Source organism: Urocitellus parryii, chromosome 1 (assembly GCF_045843805.1).
Source record: "Urocitellus parryii isolate mUroPar1 chromosome 1, mUroPar1.hap1, whole genome shotgun sequence".
Taxonomy (NCBI): Eukaryota; Metazoa; Chordata; class Mammalia; order Rodentia; family Sciuridae; genus Urocitellus; species Urocitellus parryii.
The window spans coordinates 66,841,030-66,853,934 of record NC_135531.1 but is presented as its reverse complement, the minus strand read 5'-3'; the positions used below and the strand labels follow the sequence as shown (position 1 = coordinate 66,853,934).

Genomic DNA, 12,905 nt, shown 5'->3' with positions numbered 1-12,905 from the left:
AATTCTTTTCTCCCAATTATAAGGTGAAACTTGCTGAGTGTCCATATAGTCAACATGCGTATCATTAAATTTAGGTTAAGATTCCTCCCTTCACTCACCTCCCTAACATAAGATCTGACTTGAGTTCAGAATGGTAGAAAACAGAAACATAAACCAATTTCATTCTGTTTTTCATTGTGCCAAGAAGTTGACTGTGACCAAAGAATAATCAGCTCATCATAATAAACAGAGAGCAGGAAGAAAATCAATATAAATAATATGCTTGTTAAATATATAAAATGATAAATATTATAAATACAATTATTTTTAAATTAATATAAATTTTATAGATAAATAATAAATTTAGGTTGTAAATTTGTGTAATAAATAATAAAATTGGGTATAGCTGCTATAATATTTGATAGATAAATATTATAACGAAATATTTATAAGTAAATATTATAAATTAAATATTATAAATATTTGATAAATACTATAAAATGTTTCTTCTAAATACATTTTACTATGCATATTTGAGAGTACAATCTGATGTTATGATAGAAAGATAGATGAACAGATAGCTATAGATAGATAGTAAAATGGTCACTATAGAAAAACAAACTAACACAGCTATCAGTTCAGTGATACATTTTGTGTCATCAGCAGCTAAAATTCACTTATTTAACACAAGTCCTAGTATAGTATAATCCTATTAGCCATGGTTCTCATGTTATACATCAGATCTCTAAGAAAATTTTCTACTAAATGGGGTTTATATAAAACAAAAATACAAAATGAAAGTTAAAATTATTTTGTTTCTTTTTTATGAAAGGAATATCCCCACAATGAAGCAACTAATATTTATTTTTTAAATAAATGTGCTCTTATTGAATTTCTTAATATTGTTTTGAGGGTGGTAAAATATAAGTTATGCAGGACTTTCAAGTTAATTTTTTTGCCAACAGATTCTCTATATATCAATCTATACTCTATTCTGTCTGCATATCTAGTTTGTTCCCATACTTCTAGCATATTATGGTGGGAGAGGCCAGTGGCATAAAAATCTATAGATAGGTGAATTTTATTCCTGCTAAGTGATCCAAATTCCCATCAATAATCTCTCATAGCTTGCCAAATCCTACTTGTTCCTCTTTGTCTATTATTCATCTTCCAAAATGACTTCTTCATCTCCCCTTCCTGCCACCACCCCACCTACCACACATATTATTAGAGAATTGCAACAGCTATAATTATTGCCAACCAGGCAAGTTTCTTTGTTCAGTGCAGCAGGGGACACCTGTGCTATTATGTAGAAAGTAGTGTCTCCTTCCAAAATAGGGATCTGCTCTCTTTCACACTAACAGAGCAACCTAATGTAGTTATTGACATTCTAAGCTCTCAGATGAACAAGTCCTTATAAAAGACTGCTCTATTTTAGAATTTTACTCTAAGAATAATATAACTTTTATTTGGACTTCAAGAGTCAAACCACAGAACTCTGTAGACTGTATGTATAATCTTTTCTATGTTTATGTGAACGTATTTTAACAGCTTGACTTGAATATACTAGTACCATGGTTAATAGGGATTTTAATGACATTTCACACAAAGCTTTATTGCTAGCTGACCTCAAACATTCACCAAGTATTTTTAAGTACTTCATGGTAGAGTTTTGTAGACACAGCACAAGTCTTTCAGTCACGCTGTTTCCAGACCAAAAACATAGCTGCTCCAATGCATAGGCAGCTGGTTAAAGTTCATATTCTCTAGGGGATTTTATAAGTTAAGAGCTTTTAATTAAATGTAAGTAATATCAATCTACTCAGCAAAGATATATAAGGATCACATTTTTATTACTAAAATGAATTCCAATGTAATGTAGAACAAAATATTTTCTTCCTTATTTCAAAAATACAATAGATAGTCATACTGAAATGCCTGAGAAATACTTACAGAACTTAAAGAGTGAATGCTTAAAATCATTTATAATGTTTAAATTTTTGGACACATACCTATAGATCTAATAATAAGAAACAAATATTTCAATTTCATTCCCCTTTCATATATCCCCTCTTTTTATATATACTTTTATTTTATTTATTTATTGTTACATGGTGCTGTGGATCGAACCCAGGGCCTTGCGTGTGCTAGGCGAGCGCTCTATCTCTGAGCCACACTCCCAGTCTCCCTCTTTTTATTTTTTTTGTACCCAAGGTCACTTAACTACTGAGCCACATCCCTAGCCCTTCTTAGTTTTTATTTTGAAACAGGGTCTCACTAAGCGTAAAGTTGCTAAGTGAGGCTGGCTTTAAACTTGCAATCCTCTGGCTTCAGCATCCTGAGTCACTTGGATTGCAAGAATTTGTCGCCACACCCAGCACCTTCATATATTCTCAACTAAAATAAAATGCTGATTGGCACTTTCAGAAACAAAGACAAGCAATTAATGTGAATTTTATCCAGATTCAATATCCTGAATCCTCAACATTTTTTAAAAAGGGTGCCAACTCAATATGTTAAAAAACATTTGAAGGTAGAAATTATAGTATCAACATCTTTCCCAAGTCTTGTCAGATATTTTTGCTTCCCATGATTAACTATCATGTGATATTTGTATCAATACTCAATCCTCCCAGGGATGAGAGAGATTAAGGAGAAGATCAAAAGATCAATATTGAGTTCTGTGACCCTTATCTCCCTATTAGCTCTGCTAGCTGAGGTGCATTTAGTGTACCACTAGAGCACATTACCTCAAAACGGCAGCTTTCTGTGCTGTACAAGAAGTTCAACATTTCTCAATTCATGAAGTTTATACCCAGAAAGGGTGATATATGTGCATAAATAATATGAGTGCTTTGATGGCCCCACTTTTAAGAGGCAGACATGCTATGGAGATGATAAATGAGAATCATCTCTTCTCCCAACTTCAGATAATCCTCAAATAATGTCATTCCTTCAAGTGGAAAGAATGTGTTTAGATACAGCCGAGTGGCCTAAGTGACTTGAGGACATGCCACCGAGTGAGGGCTTGGCTTGCTTATAGAAAAGGCCCAAAGGATTTCCTATCTTCCTAATTTTGAAGAGTGAGGGATTTCCTGGAGAGCAGAGTCAAGTAATTTTAGGACCTTTGAGCAACTTCTGAACAGTGAAACAGAGCTATATGAAAATGATGTAATTCTAGTAATTTAGGTTTCTACATTTTTCCTTAAAAAATAGAGCAAATAAACAAAAACCCATCACAGGACAGCCCTTTCATTATCCTCTTCACTTAGCATTCTAACATTTTCAAATCCCTTGCTGGATGGATAGGTGATAGAGAGATGATAGATAACAGACACACAGATAACTACATATTCTAATATGGGCAAAATGCTTTGTTTAGAATAAAGGACTTAAAAGTAAGCAAAAGCTTTAACTAAAGTCAAACAAAGGCCTCTTTAAGCTCCTAGAAAATTATCCACTAAACTTTACAAACACTAATTTATTTTTAATCAAGCCCCTTGCTTTGTTCAAAGTTGGCAGTAGTTTTTGGTCATGTCTTCCACCCGGCCTCTCCAATAGGGTATTCAGATGGTTCACTAACTGGCCCACACTGCCCCTTCTTCAGTTCTCTCTTGTCATTTTCTGAGTCTGTGCACTGGAGCCCAGCAGCCCATATCCCTATCTCTGTGTCTGCCACACACACACACACACACACACACACATACACACACACCCGCCTCCTGCACACCCCACTCTCACTCTAGGCTTGTCAGGAAATCAGTGCTTCACAAGCACTGGATGGTCAAGTTCATCCGCTTTGAACTTGACCATCCAGCTATGAAACCCTAGACATTCTATATATCTTTTCTAAAACTTCTCAGCCCCAAGTGACTATATCTTTGATGTGTATGCCATGAGATTTATTTCATGTGGTTTCTGACTTATAAATTTCCCAGGTGTTTCATTTATTGCTCACCTTCCTAAGTTCCATTTGCCAAAATTGAAGTGAACGGTCCTTTAAACACATAATGCTCTCCATACTTTACTCACTTAGCCCCTCTTTTGAGAGTTGCATTGTAAGAATGGCTGCATAGGTATTTATCATCAAGAATGAAAAAGTCCACATTCTGTTGGATCAATACTTTCTTTGAAAGATCTGTATCATGGACTGAGGACTGTTGTTCTTTGGCTGCAACTACAGCTCAAAGTCTGACATACAATTAACAAAATCTTACCAAAAACTCGAACAGTAAAGATTTTTGTGGTTATAAAATCTACTTAATTTCGGGCTGGGGATGTGGCTCAAGCGGTAGAGCGCTCGCCTGGCATGCGTGCGGCCCGGGTTCGATCTCAGCACCACATACCAACAAAGATGTTGTGTCCGCCAATAACTAAAATAAATAAATAAATATTAAAAAAAAAGAAAGACAATAGTCTTTAAAAAAAAATCTACTTAATTTCAATACTTTTTTTAATCATTTATTTTCCTTTCGAATCCACATAGACATATCAAGACAGTAATCACTATACTTCTCAAATGTAACTATAAATTGCACAAACTCACTTTGGTAGTATAGCCAAAAGAATCCTTAAGCCATAAGAATCCTTAAGCCATAAGCATATTTCCTTTTAATTCCGATGTTTGCAGACAGAAGTAGATAGGAGTACAACAAAGTGAGGTATATAGTTCCAAGCAATTAAAAATGTACTTCCCATCCTTCACTACTAATTTTGATTCAACTATCATTATTCCTGAATTTTAAAAACATAGATTTCAAGGATATTCAATTTTATTTTCTTCCTTATTTACAGAAGTCAATATTCCTTAACATCTGTAAAAAACAATACACTCCTCCAGATCTGAGCAAAGACCACGATTTCACTCAGGGAACACTGAGTCAGATAAATACTTTCCTTTCCAAATTGGTGGCATATAAGTATATACCGACAAAGGCTGAAAACAGCCTCCTCCCAGGGTCCTTCCCTTTTAACTGGCCTCTGAAGTTCAGAAAACCTTTGTTAAGAGTTGTGTTCATCACTCACTGTTCATCAAAATCATGTGGGATCAATTTTTAAAATACAAATATCTAACAAAAAAATTAAAGTAAAAAAGGAAACAAAAATATAAATGTCTTAGCTCCATCATTAGAAATTCAGATTCCAAGTGTCTAGTGGGGAGGGGGCTGTGGTTATTTTTATGTGGAGGCTCCTTGATAAGAAGCAGTGTGGGCAATATTTAAGCACCGGGTGATTTCCCATCACTCCTCAAACATCCCACAAAATAGCATCATGAGTGGTCAGCAGCTAGTGCCTGGCTGGACTGTCCCTGGGCCCTCCAGGAAAACTAAATGGGTGCTACAGGAGCAGGTGAGCACCCTGAGTTGCTTGTGAGATCATTTATGAAACTTTACCTGCCAAAGATGCTTCTTATCTTAACTTATTTCGTATTAGTCTCTAAAATTCTGTTCAGAGCAAACATTGGCCCTTACTACATACTCTCTTGCTTACTAATTACTTTAAGTTGCCTTCCCAATTAAGTTATAAATTGTTATTTTCCTTTCCCCAGTTACATAATGTGTTGATCAAATGCCTGTATTTCAACAAACTTCTAAAACATGTTCTAGGGGTGAGCATTCGAAGATAGGCTGAGAATTTTATCTTTGGATAGTAAAGTAGGTTCCAAATAAAGTAGAAGAAGTAGATTTCCAATAGGGAAATGGCGACTGTATTCTATTCCAGCATATTCTCCAGAATTATACATTATTATATTACTTTTCCCTTTCTCATCTCAGAAAAACTAAACCTTTCACAGCATAAGGACAAAGCAACTGAACTGCTCTCATGAGAATCAAGAAGACTGTGCTATAAGGTGACAAGATGAAGTCACGAAAAGCCAGTCAAGGTGTTTACTGTATACTGATTGTACTGTACGTCTGTGCAAACAAGTTGGGCATATCACAGTGATAGCGTACTTCAATTAAACTTTACCCTTCACATCAGAGGTTATTTCTGAGTTAAAAATCTCCAGTTTAGACTTTAAATTATTTATGGAGAAAGACTGTATAAATTACCCTAAACATTTGAGCAAGTATTTAGAAGGTTCTCCATAATTCATTTTCCTCTAAAGTATTAATTCACTGTTTTTAAGAATATTATATCCTTTATTTTCTTGCCAATAGATGTTTCTCCCTCATGACTCATACTAAAAAATAAAACGGACACTCTCTAAGGAACAGCATTTTAATGCAATTAAATCGGTTCTCTGTTGTCCATTTGATGCTCTAGTTTTAAAATTTCATAATTTCTATCATCTCTATTATGCTGTAAAAAAATTCAAAACACTTAGATGCACATGAAAAAACATACACCAGTTTTCACTAAAACACCTCTACCCTTGCTAATTATGTCCTAATCCTGGAATTGATTTCTTCACAACCAACTGTTTTTTGTATATGAAGAACTAGTCTCACTGAGGACTAATGCTATACATATTCTAAACTGATAAAAATAGGCAACATCTTCTTAAAAACATAAAAATTTTCAGCTTCACCTCATTAAAATGCAACCTCAGAGAGTGTTCTTTTTTCCTTTCTTTTTATTACTATCGCTCCTCTCACCACATCTCTCCAGCTACACCCCTCCCCCCCAAAAGTTCTGAACTCTGTCTGGACCTGTGAATACATTTTTTATTCATTGCACAAATGAATGATCTAAGAGCTTTTAAGAAAGAAGAATGTAATCCCTGTGTAGAGAACTGGGGGTTTCCTTGGCAACAACAAAAAGACAGCAGGGAATGGCCATGCGGTCTGTGAATAAGCAAGAAGAGGCCAGTCCCAACACCTGGACACACTTGTAAAGAATTGTGGTTAAAAAAAATATCTCTTTTTTTCAGACAAAAAGTTAAATTGGTAGTTGGTTGAAATCCTAAGCCCAATTTTCACACACATCCAAAAAAAAAAACCATAAAACTAATGAATTCTACTCTGAGGTACAACAGAATCAATGCTATATTGAAGTTTCAATAAAAGCTGTAGCTGCTTCTGATTTGCACAAAGCAGCATAACCCTAAACTAACATAACCACAAAGGATTAAAACTTTAACATGCTCTTTCAGTCAAGCAGATACCAAGTACAATTATACTGGGCTCCTTGAGACATAAATCATCTTGAATTTTGAGATGGTTTAACTTTTAGCTATTTAGTACAAAACAATCTATATTCCCTACATTTAGAAGTTTGGATAAACAATAATTTCTGGAGTTGAGAGAAGTTCATTTGTGCTAAGCAGTTCCCTTGTGCTAAGCACCATGCTTCCTGCCTTCCTCACTTAAGGAATACTACATGTGAGACACACCTACCCCAGCAGCTGGCTTGTGGAAACCCTGTACTTGAAGCAATCTTATGAGGGTGTGGTATTATGATACAGATAAGACCTACAGAAGGTGAGCAATTTATCAAGACCAAATAGATCCTAAATGATAGTATTGACCATGAATCTAAGTCTCTTTCCAAAGGCTCTACTACATCAATTACCTTTTTCTTGTACCCTATAGAATAAATTGACTACCTACTCATGTTCATTCAGAATAGTACGGTGTATACTTCAAAAACTCCAATTCTAGTGTAGTTGGTACATTGTGATTATTTAGCTGTTAAATAAATTACAAAATATATGTATGTATGATATATATGTATACATGTGCACAGGCATATTAGACAGATGTACAAATATACCGATATACAATTTCAGTTTCATAACCCCTGTGATTTGGAAAGAATGTGGGTCAAACTTGAAAATATTCTATATAAAACTAGTTATTACATACATCTTCTAGTAAAAACATTCTGGCAGGAAAATTAATACATTTCTGGATCTACATTGCACATAAGCAAATGAAAGACTGACTCCACATTCTGCAACTTAGAGTACCTGTTCTGTGATTCTGCTGATTCAACATTTACTTGAATTTAGAGATCACATACCTTTAAGTCACCTTTAAGTATGTTGACACTCTTTAAAAGTACTTTTATGTCATTTAAGTTTGCAAGTGCATAGTACTAAACCATGATACCTTGTGGGAGTATATTTTAAAAGCTAAACACACTTACAGAAGATGCTATCTTTATCAAAATGTAATAACTGTTGAAACACACAAAAGTGTAATAACACTCCTTCCTGGGAAACCTGGCTTAATATCTCTGGTTTCAACGTGTAGGTTTTTGGGTTAATCCTAAGAAGGCATTCTGTTTCTGAAGCTGGCCATGCCTTCTCTGATCATTACCCTATTTTTAAAAATGGGTAGTTATACTTGGTGTTTCTTAGCCCTACTGGGGAGTCTTGATTGGGAAGCAACTGGCAAATAACTGGATTCCAATAATTTGGTTTTAATCTACCACTCGATCAGGATTGGCTTAATTGTCTTCTTCTTTTGAAATATTCCTTAACTTCTTGTCTGATTCCTTCCTTTGATGATCTCTTCTGTCACTTATAGTCTGTCATACCATATTATGTAGCGTGTAATTATATGTTTCTATACTACAATTATATTTGATTATGTTAATATTTTCCTCAATATGCACTGAAAGGCTTGGCAACAGAGTCTATGGTTTATTTTTTTTTTCTCCCTCTACCCTTTAATATCTGAAAAAGGACCAGGCATGTTGTAGCTTTACCTAAAGATGATTCTTGACTGACTATGCTCTGCTCAAAGATGATGTATTCATCTTTCTCAATATACCTGCTAATAATAGTTGTGTGGTTATTTGTCTTTGGATAACACTTCTTCCTTGGTGGTAGTTTTAGTACTGGTAAGTTGTAATTGCCAATGCTAATTTCAGAAAGTATTCATTTTATGAAGGACACATCAAAGTTTCTTTTGGCTCTCCAGGCAATACCTCCTTTGTTATTAAACCTCAACCTTTAAAGAAAACACTTTGAATTGTTTAAAGGTTTTCCTCAAGATTAGTAAGTTAAAAAAATACACAGTGCAGTTTGAAAAATGAAATTCTCTGTGTACATTTCTGTATGTGTAGGTATGTGTTACATATACAAAATAATTCATTTACAAGGATTATCTACAGTACAGTGTTAACATCACTAATAATTTAGAAACAGGTCAATTTTTTCCCCATCACACTATTGGAAATAAGGGAAGATAAAAGTTCTTTTCCCTTTTCATTATTTGAATAATTGAAGAAGAACTCTATCCTTTTCTAGACTGTGGGTAGTCAATGAGCAATGGGATAAGACATCCTAATGCCCTGTAGAGGGAAAAAAAAAATGTGCTTCTCTAGTAGTAACCACAAGTGTAGCTCAGCAAAAGCAGCCACCTATGTGTGCAGTGCAGACACCAACTCATCTTCTTTTGTGGATGGACTCTGAAATTCTGGAGGAAAGAAGCAGCCAAGAACTGCAGAATCAAATAGCACCATGATATCAAATAGCACCATGCTATTTTCTTTCCATTGAAGGTATCTTCCCATAGTAACATTAACTAAATCTAAAATATATACTTTTTTTTCAGTTGTTAGTAGACCTTTTTTTTCTTTTTTTTCAGTAGACTTTTTTAGTTTTTACTTATTTATATGCGGTGCTGAGAATCAAACCCACTCCTGCACACATGCTAGGCAAGTGCTCTGCAACTAAGCCATAACCCCAGTCCTAAATTATATACTCTCAATAAACCAAAAGAATGCCACTGAGAAATTAGTCTTTCCAGTGTCTATGCTTTTATAGGAATTGATGGATAGGGAAGCACCTGATTTTTAAAAGTTATATGAGGTTATCTTGCATAAACATAACTGTCTAAAAAGCAATGACTATGCAATCAATAATATAAATATTGGTATTTGACCAGATATCTCTTGTTCTCAGAGCCAATATTCCTTATTCTTATCCTCTCCATAACATCACAGTATTCAGAAAATAATTATTGAGCTTTATTTATATTTCTCAGCTTTATTGATGAAAAAAAATTAATCATATGGGAGTTAATGCTGAATTTTATAAACAATAATATATAATAATTCTCCATTAGGAAATTGAGCAAACTGAACTCTAATTTTGATGCCCAAAATTCTTCCTCAGAATCTAATTAACCTGTAATAGCATTATATTAGTAATTTTATCAGTACTTTAATTTTTATATCACTTTAGTTTAATTTTGGCTTTATGTCTGCCTTATATTTATATTTGTGTAGAAATAAATGATAAAACCAATAAAAAGAAAATATAACAAGACAATATCAAGAAGGCCTGACACAGAGTAGCATATATGAACTCGTTCATATAAAAAAAACTAAGAACTGCCTATTTTAAGGTTATAACTAAGTATTTGTCTAATAATATTGGTATTTAAAGTCCAGATTTCCAAATTATTCTCTAACTTAAAGATACCAGTATATCAGTTTTTTAAAAAAACTTATAGTTCTATTACGTTAACTTGAAACATTTCAAATGATTTAATATAGTGCTTTTAAAAAAAAATTCTAGAATTGAAACTCTTCCTACACCTTCAAACTCTGTAGCCTTTATATGTATTCACAAAGAAAACCTTTCAACAATTTTTCAAAATGCAGGTGTGCAAATTACTCCTGAAACAGACAGGAGTCAAGTGTTCAGTATCCCCTGAACCACTGTTAAACACACCCCATAGCATTTTTCAGCTCATAAAACTTTAATGAGCTGAAAAGTTCCTTCAGATTTTTTTAACTGCTAACCAGTTGCCCTCCAGCCACAGCACCCTTAAGTTGCTATTAAGATCCACTTGAACAAATATAACATAAGCATGTCCTGAGTAGCATGTTTTATTTCATAGCATTAAAAAAAAAAGAAATCGAGATTTATATGACTTGCTGAGTGCAGCAAAAAATTATGAATGCCTTGGTATAATGTAGCATGGGTGGTATTTTTGCTTATTTAGATACAAAGTATATGTAAAGGTCAATTCTATTCAGAGGAATAGATTTATACAAGTTTATACATGCACCTAGGATTTTCCAGTCTGGAAAAATGTGCCTTGGTACATAAAAAGGTTAGTTTTCCAGGCATATATGCACTTTCCCTTATTAATGTATGCACCTGCCTTAGAACTCATTAATTGAACATGTGCTTTAGGGTTTTCCCTTGCCAAAGTTCAAAATGATGGAAAATTGAATTTCTTATTGGAAACAAATAATATTAGTGTAAGTAAGCAGTTGGGCCTGAGTAAATAAATCTCGTTGTTTTATAAAGACAATAAACAATGGTTTTTTATTAAGGACAGCATATATAGAACACACAAAACTAGAGATGATAGATTGCTCAATAGATAACATACCTCCACACACACACACACACACTCTTACACATGCACTGAAACCCCACCTGATGGAGGTATACAAATATTCCAGTTTTCTGACCAATTATAATCAACATAAAACAAAATTAGCTGGAAGAGGAGCAGAGCTCCACATTTTAAAAGTGGGAGGGGAAAAATACACCTATTCATATCTCCCAGGTCTGTATGAATTTATGTCAATAACTCACATAAAACTATACCCTTAGGGGCTGGGGTTGTGGCTCAGTGGAAAGCACTGGCCTAGCACATGCAAGGTCCTGGGTTCAATCCTCAGCATCACATAAAAATAAATAAAACAAAGGTATTGTGTCCAACTAAAACTAAAAATATAAATATTAAAAAAAAACTAGACCCTTAGTATAAATTGCTTCAGGCTGGGTAATTCAGATTCTCTGTTTTGAATAACCACTTATAAACTTAAGTGTTTTGTTTTTGTTTTCCTAATGACTGCCAACTCTCCTCGGGTAATCTAAGGTGCTATGTATCCTCAATTTAGCTTGTTCCATTTTGTAATTTGATTGTCCTAACAATGTACAATCTCCCATTTAAAAGAATTGGTAGATGAAGAACATTTGTACTGCATTTTATGTTATTCAATTCAACTCAATATTTACATTAACAGAGTAATATAAATTGAGGAAAACCTCTATAGAATAAGTTGCTCAAGTACTTTTCCAAATTCTCCAATTATGTATTGGCAGTAATTTCCTCCTTGTTTCTCTTCACTTCCCCCCCCCCCAAAGGTTACATCTTTCTCTCTCTTTTCTAATCCTACTAACAGCAATCATCATTCCTATTTCTTGGTAACTTCTCTTTTCTACTCAGCTCTGAGAGACAGAAAAGGAATGTAGAAGAAAGGAAATATGTAATGGTTTCCAAGAAACAGCACCATTAACAAGGAAAGGATGCCTCTTTAAACTGCAGAGAAGTGGAGATTAAGTTCAGCTCTGGGGGATATGTTCTCTTATCAACTATTCATTGCCATGCAAACAGTTTACACTGAAACAATTCTAGATATACAAAGTCTATAGAAACCATAAATTTCCATATTTCCAACTGGATTCTAACTGACCTAAAAATAGAGCTACCAGCCTACTTCCCACAGGTGTGCTCCTGAGCACTCTAGAGAAAGCATCACTCTTCAGAAAAATGAGACCCAAAGGGAGTAAGAAACCCTACCAAAACGATATCCTTGCAGTCTGGCTTCTCAAAGTCAGGTCAAGGAAAAATGAATGCTTATTCATTTAATTCTTAAATTAAAATTAGAAAAGAACAATTTCCTAAAATCAGCCATCTTAGCTTTTAAAATGAAAAGAGACAAGCTTGAATTCATCTATTGATGGACCCATCATCAAAGCCGACGATTCACTGGTGCATGTGCTACTCATTTTCAACTCAACTTACCAAATTTAAAAGAATTAAGGAATTAAAGAATTAGGCAAGAATAAGTCACTTTTGATAATGACAATTGCAAGTATTAATCAGTATAAAGAAACAGCATTTACGAATTCTGTCAGAGAGCTAAAATATTTGAATTGGAATAGAAGGCATTGCAAACATTCCTAGAGAAAAAAAGTTAAATAATAATACAAACAATATTACAGC

General features: G+C 34.0%; 1 protein-coding gene across 3 annotated transcripts in view; it reads right to left on the bottom strand.

The window, feature by feature from the left end:
• The window catches only part of Vcan (versican), a 90,544-nt gene that overhangs the window by 43,516 nt on the left and 34,123 nt on the right, over positions 1-12,905 (bottom strand). The window lies entirely within an intron of this gene.